Raw genomic sequence first — 13,522 nt, forward strand, 5'->3', positions numbered from 1 at the left:
TTCAATGAGCTAAAGTGAGGCAAGGCCCAGAGAGCTCCAAGGGCTTACCACATAGTGACAGAGTCCTCAATGGAACCCAGATTCCCCAGCCCAGATGCCCTTATTCCTGGTTCTGGTCACCAGACAGATTCACCTTCCCAGAGCCATGAACCCAGAAGGCCTTGTGGTCAGGAATGACATGCGGGAGGGCCAGTCTTATCTCTTCCATCACTCACAATATTGCTCATCATTCCAAGCCCTGCCACATGTACCTCATCAGGAATCCAAGGTCCAGTCCCTTTGCTCTCTAGGTGTGTTTTTCACCATCTGTAGCTTGAGGGGATTGGTCTACATCACTTGAATATATGTTCCAAGACTATACATTTCTGTTCACTTCTGAGTCCCCAGTACCCATCACATAGCAGGTTCTTCACAAATATATATAAATATAAATGAACAAGTGAATGAATAAACCAGGCATTCAAGGAGGTTTCAGCTCATGGGCCAACAACTATTAGAAACAAATTCCTAGAGTTCTGTTTAAGAAGATATCTAGGGCAGTTCCTGGCCTTTCTGGGAAAGAAGGTTGTAATTAATTAGTAAGACCTGGCCTGGGCTCAGGGACACATGGTATGGCTCGGGTATTCACTGTCGCCAGACAACATAATTAGGTGGTGCGAAGAAGAGAGTAAGGAGAGGGTGCATTGTGGTTTTACAGAAGGACACAAAGAGTGAAAATAAGAACCAAATGTGAGATGAAAAATAAAAGCCACTGTCTTCCACCTCCAAATGACTCTGCTGACGACGCCGAGTCATCGGCATCCTTGGCGTTCTAAGTGGCGTTTCCCTTCTGCCCACATTTGGCTTTCACTCGAGGCCTAGCTAAGTGCTCCCATGAGCCCCCGGTATCTCTGATGTCTAAGTGGCGGAATCTGATCACACTGGCAGCAACATTTCCAAACAAGAGTGGAGCCCTGCCTGGAGACTGGTTCTGGTTACAAGGAGATACCTAGCTCAGGCTCTGGAGTCAAACAGATCTGGCTTCAGCAACCAGCTCTGCAAATGATGCCTTGCTTGACACAGTTACAAGCTGCATATCTTCTTTGTGCAAAATGGAAAAACTTACAATGCTGCCACACCTTAGGAGTGGACAAAATGAAACAATCCCTTTAAAGGGATTAGCGTGCTTTGTACCTTTGGGTCAGGATATCGTCGTCTCCCTAACTCTCTTCTGCTTTAGGCCAGCCATTTATAAGCAGCACCAATATTGCTCCCAAAGAGCCACCATTGCTTAAGTGGATGGAAAAAAGGGGTCTCTCCTCTGTGGTTTGCTGCAACAGTAGCTACTTTTCCTAGATCCTGGAAGCCAGCTTAATATTGAGTTCCCTGGCTGGGGGCCTCCAGATAAGCCCTGAGCATACTGAACTCCAGCTGTTGAGCTGAGGAACAGCTGGAAATTACACAATTGACACCTAAATGGAGGCGGTGATCCCTGCACAATCACCTCTCGATTACCTGCACAGAACTTCTGCCTCAGCCGTGCTGATTCTTCTGTGGTTGCCCAGGCCCGTGCTGACTTCCCAAGCTGGTCTGGTGTCTGTATGGTGCTGGTCATGGTGGGCTGTGTGTGTGTGTGTGTGTGTGTGTGTGTGTGTGTGTGTGTGCGTGTGTGTACAGAGCTGACTATCATAGTCAAATTCATATGCAGCCTGGGGAGTGCATATTGATTTTTATCATCTGTGCCTCTGCTTCCTTATCAAGAAACCCAGAGCATTCCTCCAAATAGTCATACACTGGGCAGAGCAAAACCATTCTTGGTTACTTTTCAGCCCTGGGGCCTGTAACAGCGATTGTTCCTGAGACTCTGTCGGGGGTGGGGGGTAGGGGGGAAGAATGGCGAGATAGGAAAAGCATAAACTTCCGCTATGGCCAAGTCCAATTCCCAGCTCTGTCATGTCCAGCTCTACGACCTTGGGCAAGTTATTTATTTTCTCTGTCTTACAGAATCCTTTCCCAAGGTCACATTTGGGATTCCTGATTCTAAAGCCCTTCAGTCCGGCCCCTGGGTGATAGTGCCTTTCACCCTTCTGCACCAATCTAACCTCATCCCATACAGGTATCTGCACCTACAGGCCTCGCCTACATCCCTCCATCCCACCCCGCTAGCACTCCCTCCAAAACAAACCGGGGATGTCTTTGTGGTCCAGATAGAGACGGAAGCCAGTCTGTCTTTTCCTTATAAAAGGCAAGGGAAAGCAAATAAGCTTTGATGGTATAATTACTACCTGCCAAGGGCCCTAGTTGCTGAGACATCCACCAAGCGTCATTCCTGATTTATAGATGAGGTTTCTGAGGATCACAGAGGTAGAATGACTTACCTGCTTCGGTGGCCAGCCAGGGTAGAGAAGCAGCATCTCAGACAGATGGCAACATTGCGAAACACTGGCCTGAAGCTCACCCCCTAATTCTGTGGCAGTGACCTGGGAGGAGGCCTGTGAGGGTGACCACAGACCCAAGGTGACCGCAGGAGCAGGACTTCAGTTGGATCTGGAAGGAACTACATGGCAGAAACCAGAACAAGTGGGAAGGAAAGGCTCTGTGTCCCCACATCGCCCTGCCAAGGAGGGGAGGGATGGGACAGGAGACTGGGGAGTGAGGAAGGCTGGAATGAGGCTGGGGACTTCCCCCATTAGTTTTCATTGCGATTGAGACCTATCGCCTGGCTTCCTTGAAGCACCAGAAAGAGCCCCATCTTCCATGTGCATTCAGAGAATATGTATCGGGTGTGTGCTCTGGCCAGGCAATTGTTTGACTCAGGGAATACAACAGTGAGCAAGACAGAAAAGGTCCCTGCCACAGGGGCTCTCGTTCCTGTGAAACCAGACAGATGATAAACACATGGATTGGTGGTTCTGACCTTGGGCTGGTATTGCCTGCCAGGTGGGACGTCTCATGTTCGTGGGAGATATGGGGCAGGGCGGTGGGGGGAGGGTAGGTTGTCATAAAGACTCTCCCTCCCCACCTCATCCTCACTCTGGCATTCAGGCTGGGAATGGGAAATGCTGAGCGTGCTGCAATGAAAGACTTGTTTCTGCATGGTGAAGATTTGCCCTGCTCCAAATGCCAGAAGCACCCTGGTTGGGAACACTGTAGTTGGAAACACATAAAGAAAAAGAGGACTCTAGACAGTGAAAAATGCTATACAGGAAAGAAACAGGGTAATGAGATAGAGGGGCCAATGGGATCTATTCTGCATTGGATGATGTAGTAGGTTGAATAAGATGTCCCTGTCCTAATGTCCAGAACCTGTGAATGTGAACCTTATTTGGAAAAAGGGGCTTTGCCGATGTGCTAAGTTAAGGATCTTGACATGAAAACATCACCCTGCATGAACCAGGTGGGCCTTAAATCCAATGACATGTGTCTTTATAAGATAATTGCAGAAGGATATTTGAGTCAGACAGCAGAGGAGACACAGACACACAGAGGTGACAGTCATGTGAAGATGATGGCAGAGATTGGAGTGGTGTGTCTACAAGCCAAGATGGCCCCAGCCATCAGAAGTGAGGAGAGACGTGGAACAGGTCCCTCCCCAGAGCCTCTGCAGAGAGTGGGGCCTCCGGAACTATAAGAGCCAATGAATCTAAGGAGGTCACAGTTATGCTGAGACCTGACTGCTAGGAGGGACCAGCCACACAGAGAGACACCAACACACTCCACAAACTTATGTCTCTAGAAATGAGGAGAAACAATGTCCCCAGGTCAAAAAGGTCCATGCAAGGGGCAGAATAGAGTATCTTAACTGTATGGGCCCAGACCTGATTCCTGGGGTTTCAATCCTGGCTTGACTAATGAGTAGCTGGGTGACTGTGGGCAAGTTGTGATCTGAGCCTCTTTTCCTCATCTGGAAACAAGCTTAATAGTGTGCTCCTCCTGAGTTGAAAGGAATGGGTTAACAATCCTTAACTCCATGCTTGGCACAGAGCGTAAGCTCTCAATAAATGTTAGCATAATCACTATTATTAGTGTTATTATTTCAATTTGAAGTCACAAATGGCCAAAATTCTCTTTCTTGATCACAAAGACTTAAGTGGGAAGGCGGAAGCTGTTTGTAAAACTATGGAAGAACCACCTTTGGCCAGCTGAGTCTTCAGGATGGAGCCTTCCCATTTCAAGTCCGCAGTCTTGATGGGGGCGAGAAGGTGGCCACCAGCTCACAGCTCCTGGGAGGACAGGGCCAGAGGCTGACAGCTCGGTTGGAGGTGCACACGGCTTGCAGATTCCTGCCTTTCTGAGATCTGCATACGTGCCACCCAGCTCCCCCTTTAAAGGCATAAAGCTGCCTGATAAACAGATAACTGACAGATCTCTGATCTTGCACCTGAGGGCCAGAGGGAAGGGAGAGGCCCACTGTGGCTCCCTTTACAGGAGCCGAGGAGCTGGCTTGGCACGCGCAGTCCTGCACCACACCCTCCCCTCTTCAAGCATTTGAGGGCTCCAAGAAGTGTCTCCTGGTGCAGAAGAAGAGGCTTCAAGAGGAGGGGCTGCTGTCCTCTGCAAGTCACTCTCAGAGAGGCGCCACACTGATTCCCAGCCTGCAATCGGCAAGTCCATGCACTGTGCCCCTCCCCACTCCAACACAAGGCTGGACAAGGTCACGTTGGGTCCCCGTGGGATCAGCTGAGAGAAGATGCCAGCCTCAGGCTGAGGAGGGGAGGCCACTGGGACATGTTGAGGGCTGAACAAAGGTTGAGGTGAGGGCTTCCCTGTTGGCGCAGTGGTTGAGAGTCCGCCTGCCGATGCAGGGGACACGGGTTCGTGCCCCGGTCCAGGAAGATCTCACATGTCGCAGAGCGGCTGGGCCCGTGAGCCATGGCCGCTGAGCCTGCGCGTCTGGAGCCTGTGCTCCGCAACAGGAGAGGCCACAGCAGCGAGAGGCCCGCATACCGCAAAAAAAAAAAAAAAAAAAAAGGTTGAGGTAAGGACTTGATTAGCAGGCAGATTCATTTAGCACACGAGTAGTCATGGTGGACTGGCTACATTCCAGATCTGTGCTAGGTTCTGGGATAGAAATATAAGCTGAATTAGACAGGCCCACCCTCCTGGAGCTGATGCTCCAGTGCAAATCTGAGTCTAACCTAATAATGGCACAATTGCAAGTCAGATCAGCTTGCTCAGGCCACTCCAGTTTCCCCAGTGCTCCCCCTGGGGCTTCTTGGCATGCTCCAGACCCCCCTAGACTCTGCAGTTAGCCCTCAAAGTCCAGCCCTGATCTCCACCAGCCAGACACGTGACTCTTTCCGCTGTGTTTCTGTCCTGGGCCCAGAGAGGGGTCTCCCCTTGTAACTCTCTCTGGCCTTAGTCTCTGAATTAGTCTTTCCCTCCAAGATGTGCAAATTGTTTTCCTCTTTATGGGTTTTCCAAAAGAGAAAAGGTAACAATTACTTAAACAAGAGGAGACTGATCACTTTTAAACTGAAAATTCTGTACTTATCAAGCACAGATAAGTTTCCAGGTGTGGGCTGAGTGTACCACCAAGATTCACACAAACATTCCACCCTTTTTTTCTCTCATAGTTATAAGGTTGTCAGGTGCTGGCTTCTGTTCCCCAGAGTGCAGCCAAAAACGATAACTCAGAGGCTCATTTCTGCTGATGAGGTGAAAAAAAAACACTCCCCAGTTCTAGACTGCCAACAATTCCAAAGGTTCCTTTGCTTATGTTAATTTTACTATTTCTACAGAGTAGGAAGAGTTGCCATTTTAAAAAGTGTCTGACTGTTTATACACTGGTCAGTCCCACCATGGAGGCAGGCACCCTTAACGGTGGCTGGCAAACAAGGGTGGTTATGCAAATCCGGTAATTATCATGATTTGAGGTAACAGGATCATTTGGGATTGGCTGCTGCCTTTGACAATGGGTGGCATTACCAGCAGGCCTGAAAGCTAATATGGTTCTAAGATTAAAGTATCACATGCAGGGTTATGAGTAAAAGTGTGCCTTATTCTCTATTGTTTGCCAAGACATCTCCCAGTATCTCTTAGGGCTGAGAACTAAGATTAAGTTCTGGATTACAAAGGTCCACCGATGGTCACGCCATCTCAGGTATTTCAAGTGCCAGACTTGTGTGTATGAATGTGCGAACGGTATGTACGAGTGTGTGTGTGTGTTACATGTATGTGGTATACATAATAAGCATTAGAAATGGGCTTTGTAGACTGCCTCCCATCTACCTGACAAAGATTAGAAGGTCCAGGTCCATGCACTCGGACATACAGACGTAAATAAGACACAAAGAATTCACACCTAGTCAGGGAGACTCAGTAGGTGCACAAATAACGATGGCACACAGCATCACAGGAGTGTCGTGAATGAGGTCCAACCAGAACAACACAGGATTCTGGAGGGAGGGGAAAACATTACCTCTGGTTGAATTCATGGGGCCTCAGAGGTTTCATCTGTCTTTGAGGGTTTCACTGTACAGGTGAGGTCCTTTTAAGCAGACTGCATGGCATGGACAAAGGTGTGGAGGGGTAAGGGAGGAGAAAGGTCAGAGAACGGTGAGACAAGCCGTCATGAAACCCGTCGCAGGTAACAGGTGCTCATTTCAGGGGCATCTCCTGGAGACTTCATCCTAAAGCACCCTTTGCATCCTTCAACCCGTCACTTCCACTTCTTAAACATTCTTCATTCTCCTTCTCAGCTGTAATGACTATAACAGCATCTCCACCTGGACTCCTACAGGAGCTTTGACTGCCCTGCAAGTGGTCAGGCCAGGCTTCAGGACCGGCTACCTGAGGAGGTAACAAGACCCTAATCCCCATAAATATTTAAGCCAAGGGAGAACATCTCCTTGTCTGAAATATTATAAATAACACATTTCTGGGCATTATAAACCAAAACAGGGAGCAAATATTAGTTGTTGTTGTTAGGGTGGTAGCAGTCACATAATGGATGACGACATAGGGAATGTGTTCATCACAGGAGGGGGTGGACTAGAGACTCATCAACCTGAGAAAGGGAAGCTGCTTTCCAAGAGAATAAGTGACTGGCTCAAGGTCATCCAGCTAATGAATGATGGGACCCACATCTTCCGAGTCATTTTCACAGCCCATGCTGCCTAAATAGTGTTGAACATTCAAACCTAAGAACGATATCCATTTCCATCTGCCTAAATAAATGACAGTTTTCTAAAAATGGCACTACTGGGTGTTAGCACTGATGTTAGAAATCCCAAAGTTAAAAACAGTTTTCAAACATGCTGGATTTTTCCTTCAAAAGTTGTGTTCAGATGATTCTGTAATTTGGGCAATTAATGCACTCTCATTATGTGTCCCTTGACATTGACTTCCTGTCCGTTTGGAGATGTCTAGTGTAGCAGTTGAGGACTCTGGAACTTAATATCCTGGTTTTGATCGACACACTAAGGTAAAGGGCCTTAAGCAGGATTCTTAACCTTTCTGTATCTCAGTTTTCTCATCTAGAAAATAGTGATAAAAACAGTACCTAGCTTATAAGATTGTCGTGAGGATAAAAAGAGTTAGTGCATATTAATAGTTAGAACAGTGCCTGGCATGTGCTAAGAGTATAATAAAAGCTTGCTACTATTATCATCATCAGTAATTTTGTTATTTTACATGGCGGAAGCTCTCAACCCCTATATTAATGGCTCAGAACTGATCAGAATCACACATGCCACAAACGATCCTTGTCCGTGCATCTCTACTCCTTGTGACTAGAGCTGGGTGACTCAAAACCCTAAATCAATTAGGGTCCAGGCACAGAAAGAGGTGGCATACTCAAGCAGGTAATGGAGGAACTATTTATAGAGGTGTGGGAAGGTCTGAAAGGCCAAGTGGATAGGGGTGTGGTCGGGGGAGCCAAAAGAGGGAGCTAGAACTGTCAAAGGGTCACCTGATAGGAGCTGCAGCCTTCAGAAAGGGGTGTAACCGCCCACGGTACCCTGGCAGAGGCAGAGCCAGGCCCCGTGTTCCATCCTCCCGCTGGTGCTTCTGTTGACCAACCACAGCCAGAGGGCAAGAGAGTCTGTAAAGCAGTCAAGAGAGTTAGCCTCCTGGGGCACGGAGCTGGACAGAGACTGGTGGAAGGGCTGGAGGGGCCCATGGAGAATATCCAGCACAAGATCCTTTCTCACTTTGCTATGATGTCCTATAGAAAATGTACCAATGATAGCAATACAAACCTAACCATAATTAGGGGGATAGGAGTTGTTCCTTAAGCCTTCCCAACTGGAACGTGACTTTTGAAAAACTTTTTGGCTCAGTATTTTCCATACAATATTAAATCCTACTAGAGTTTTGTTGCAATTAGACTAGTGAACTAAATGAAACACACACCAGACTGCAAAAGATAAGAGACTTGGCACCTAAATTCTGAGTTTAAATATCAGCTCTACTCCATGTCACCGGAATGACCCTGGGGACTGAATGAACTAAATGCAGTGAGAACAGGTGAAGTAAGATATGAGAAACAGCGTAAGCAACAGGTCTTGATGAATGCCTACATGTTGGGGGTATGTACTGAAGGGTAAGGTGGAAGAAGCCAGGAAGATGGCGAAGCCATGGACCGAGTTAGGGGATCCAGGGGAGAAGATGGTTTTTCGTTCCTTGCAGGAGCACCTATATTATTCCCACTCTTTCTTCAAAGCCCGAAAGTCCTTCACTTTCCTGGTTAAATGGACTCAGGGGGAAATATTTATGCCGGTGGCCTCGTGGCAGCTGAGGTCTGTACTGACCCAGGTCGCCAGGACACAGCTGCCACCTTGGAAACTCAGTACGTAGTTTGGACTGATTCCCCTATTAACTAGGAATTTGCAGTCTCAGGAGAGGGATAATTAGCACAAGTGATGCAATTTGGCTCATCCTCAACTGAAAGCTAAAAGGAGACAATCAACATCAAAAAGCCTCTTGGTCCAGCAGTCTGCAAGGAAGTGACTAAGGATGGAGGGATTTTGATTTTGTGCTTTTAGTTTTCAGCTGAACCAGTCCCTAATTGGAACAATATCATTAATTGCACGTTTGTCCCCATGTGGTCTCCGGGCCCCTTAATCTGCTGCAGATAAGGATCCCTACCATAGGGCAGTTTATCACCGTGTCCTGTGTCTCGTGTTGTAGTTGAAGGCAGTGTGGGATGGCATGTTTCACTGCTAGGATAGCAAATGCAGCTGGCAAATTTACTGGGTTTACCCCTCCCTATCCAAACAGATTGCTCTTCTCTTCCTCCCTCACTGATGGCATCCCGTGCAAAGAACTGCAATAATTAAGACGTCTGGTCACCAGTGTCCAAAAAGGAGGGAGCTGTGCTTTAATAGCTAACTCCCAGTGGAAAAACTTCCCAAGAATTTGCTTGGGTCAAAGACTTTTCAGACTCTCCCGAAGCAAGCGATAAACTTCTCTTGAGCCCCTGCGGTGTGCTGGAATTGTGGGGACACAATACACATTAAAACACAGCCTCTGCCATCAAATAGGTTAGATTTAAGTTAGGAAGCAAATGCATACACATAAGCAGGTGACGAACAATGTAAGCCAACCAGAGGATCTAGGCTTCATCCGAGCTCCACTGAGCTTAGGATCATGGAATACCTCTGAGCCACTATCTTCCCCTGTAAAAGGGCATCCTAGGACTATTGTGAGAATTAAAATAGAGATTGCTTGTGAAAGCGTCTTAAAAACAAATGTAGGGCTTCCCTGGTGGGGCAGTGGTTGAGAGTCCGCCTGCCGATGCAGGGGACACGGGTTTGTGCCCCGGTACGGGAAGATCCCACATGCCGCGGAGCAGCTGGGCCCGTGAGCCATGGCTGCTGAGCCTGCGCGTCCGGAGCCTGTGCTCCACAACGGGAGAGGCCACAACAGTGAGAGGCCCGCATACCGAAAAAAAAAAAACATATGTATTCATTATTACTATTACTTACTGTGATTTACAAAAGTAAATCGGAAATAACTTAATTTTCCAATGACGCCAAGTGCAAAAGTAATTTTTGGCATTAACCATTCATAGAAACTATCTAATCATCTACAAAGCTGCTTGGAATAACCAGAAAATACTCCTGTTATACTCTTAAGAAAAATCAGGAATAAAAACTTCAGCGTGGTTCAATTTCAAGTTTGTAAAAACAATTTATAGGAAAAAATGCAAAGAGAAACACCAAAACGTTAAATATTAAATGTTAAAATGACATCTTCCTTGGTAGCAATAAGATCACCTAGCACCCAGATCTTGGTTTCTAAATACCATTCCCCACTAGCAGGGACCAGGAATCCTTAGAAAAATGTCTGGCTCCAGAGCTGAAACTGAGACAGCATAAGATGTGCTTGGGATATTGTCTTATCTCAAACAATATGGAAGTGCTCAAAAAATGATAGGGAGGTTTCAAAAGGACAGAGAGCCCATTTTGAAGCGATTCCCACTGGCCAAACCTAGGATGAATGATGGCGATGGAGAATCTGAATAAATGACGGTAATGGATTGTTACCCATGGAGTAAAATAAGAATCCATGAACTCATACTGAAATTAATTAAATAATCTCAGCATGGTACAATTTCAAGTTTGTAAAAATACTGTATAGGGGAAAATGTGTTAATTAATGAATTTAATTAAATACAAAAATTGAAAAGAATGGAAAGTTCTTCCTTACAGTAGAATTTCAACTAATCAATAAATAAAAAATCATAATATTAGAAATCACTATTTGACAACCATAGTAATAAGTTATTCAAGAAAGAATTATCAATATATGCTAAAACTAACATATGAAAACTTCAATGAGAAACATGATATCTACTTTGTCTCAAAGCATCTTCTCACAAAATGCTCCCTAATTTCAAAGGGAAAAAGAGTAACTTTATATGAAACAGCCTGTAGATACCACCTTAACCAAGTGATCTAAGTTAACATCCATAGTAATGGGACATATCCACATCCTGTGGCTGATGTAATGTAATGTTAAGAACACTATATTTTATTTCTCTGATGTTCATGACAAAAATGCATAATTTGAATCCATTATTTAAAAAGTCACATCAAATTGAGGGATGGTATACAAAACTGACCCGTATTGTCCAAGAATGTCAGATCATGAAAGGAAGAAAATTTAAAAACTGAGGAAACTAACTGTTCCAGTTTGAGAGACTAAAGAGACATGAAAACTAAGTATAGGGCTTCCCTGGTGGCGCAGTGGTTGAGAGTCCGCCTGCCGAGGCAGGGGACATGGGTTCGTGCCCTGGTCTGGGAAGGTCCCACATGCCTCGGAGTGGCTAGGCCCGTGAGCCATGGCCGCTGAGCCTGCGTGTCCGGAGCCTGTGCTCCGCAATGGGAGAGGCCACAACAGTGAGAGGCCCGCATAACGCAAAAGCAAACAAACAAACAAAAAACCTAAGTACAATGCATGATCATAGATTAGATCTTGGAGTGGATTTTTTTCTTTTGCCATAAAAGACATTATTGAGACAATTAGAGATATTTGACTAAGGTTATATATTAGACAGTAGCATTGCATCAGCATTAATTTCCTAATTTGGCTAAAGGAACATTTCTTATATAAGACATTATGTTTTTTAAAAGGAAATAAATACATCCTTAAGTATTTATGAATAAAAGCCATCATGTCTCCAATTCATTCTAAATTGGTTCAGAAAGAGTAATGATTGGCACACACACACACGTGTGTGTAGATGTATACATATGGCAAGAATGATGATACGTATGTGATAAAATGTAAACATTTAGGGAATCTGCGAGGTAATGTAGAATTATTTACACTATTGTTACAATTTCTCTGTAAATTTAAATTATTGAAAGTAAAATGTTGAAAATATAGTAATATTGGACAATGGGGTCATTTTTTCTTCTTTATACTTTCCTGTAGTTCTCATATATTCTGTAGTTAATGTGTGAGATGGATAGAAGCATACGTACATACACACACGTATGTGAAATAAGGTTTTTATATCATTCCATTAACACTACTCTCATTGTACTTTATACACTCTTGTACTGTAGTACATTACTGTATTGTACATTAATACATTGTACTGCAATACAATACATATCCAATGTAATACAAATTATGACAGTTTCCTTCAGAAAAATAGCATCATCAGTCAGCTATGGGACTTCAGTAAGCCTAGAAAAACAAAACTCCCAAAAGTTCAGAGACTTCTTACAACAGAGCCTTACTTCTCAACTCACGTTACCTGTGGACTGTTAGTTGGCTGCATTCTGGGGCTCAGCTGCATATGGCTTTCCTATCCTGGAAGTAAGCATTCTCTATATTGGTGTCATGGCAAAGACAAAAGATCAAGAGAGCTAGTAGAAAAATGCAAAGAAAAAAAAAGAAAAATGCAATGGTTCTTAAAACTTCTATTTACACATGGCACATGACAATTTTTCTCACATTTCATTAAGCAGCGAAATTACATGACCAAGTGGAAAATGGGGCAAAGAACTATATTTATCCCATAGAGAAGCTCTCCAAATCACATGACAAGAGGCAGGGATATATAATCTTCTTGGAAAGGAGGAATCAAAAGTTGGGAACAGAGATACAGTATTCCACAATGAGTATCTTGATCATAAATATTTGCTTCCCTCCCTTCTGCACACAAAATATACCACTCCTCAAAGGAAAAGCCCCAAAAGTCTAATGGGATATGACAGTAAGTGGAAAGCCCAGGTTCTTATAATAGTCTCTACGTTAAAGGTGGTCAAATGTGGCTCCTCTTGATCGAGAGACCCATGAACCAAAACAAAACAAAAGACAGTTAACTTTTCTTCCCCCCAATTCAACATGCATTGGTGGAACAGAAGCAGGATAACTGCAATGAATTCTCCCATTTGTAAAGGAGAATAATAACGTAGAAGCATCAAGCGATCACTTGTCCACAGCAATTCTGAAATATGTCTGGGCAAATACAGTTAAACCCATATGCTGAAGTAAGGAATATTCTTTGATTAAATACCAGGTCTTCTTCTCCCTGGGTGCAGTCATTGCTCTCCATGGCTCTTGGCTTCATACTTTGATAATTTCTTCCTTTTCCATTATCTTCTTGATACATCTGTAGAGACCATTAAGGAACCTTCTGTCCTTGGGAGCTGAGTGGCAGAAATTTGGGGGCCTTAAAGTTAGTTTATGTCTTTAACAGTTACAGTCTCTTAATTCATGCTGGTGGCTCTTTTGGAAATAAAAATCTCTCAAAACCATCATTGGCTATTCACCAACCAACATTATGTGCCAACAACTACACCCAGAATTCTTTTGAAGACATGCCTCTCTTTCTAGAATTAATTAGAGGTGCTTCAAACTTATCATGCTTCCATGAGAGAGCAAACCCTTTGTTTCCTTTCCCTGAACCAATGTAGATAATTTATTCAGAATCACCTTAATTCATTTAAACGTTTTAACAGAGGATATGGAGGTTACACCCTTAATTTGGACTTTGCTTGGGGCCTTCATAAAATTATCTTTTGTTGCTCAACACATTTTTCAGTTTAACTTTTACAGGTTGCATATGAGAATCACTTATATC

This window comes from Delphinus delphis, chromosome 8 (assembly GCF_949987515.2).
Source record: "Delphinus delphis chromosome 8, mDelDel1.2, whole genome shotgun sequence".
Lineage (NCBI taxonomy): Eukaryota > Metazoa > Chordata > Mammalia > Artiodactyla > Delphinidae > Delphinus > Delphinus delphis.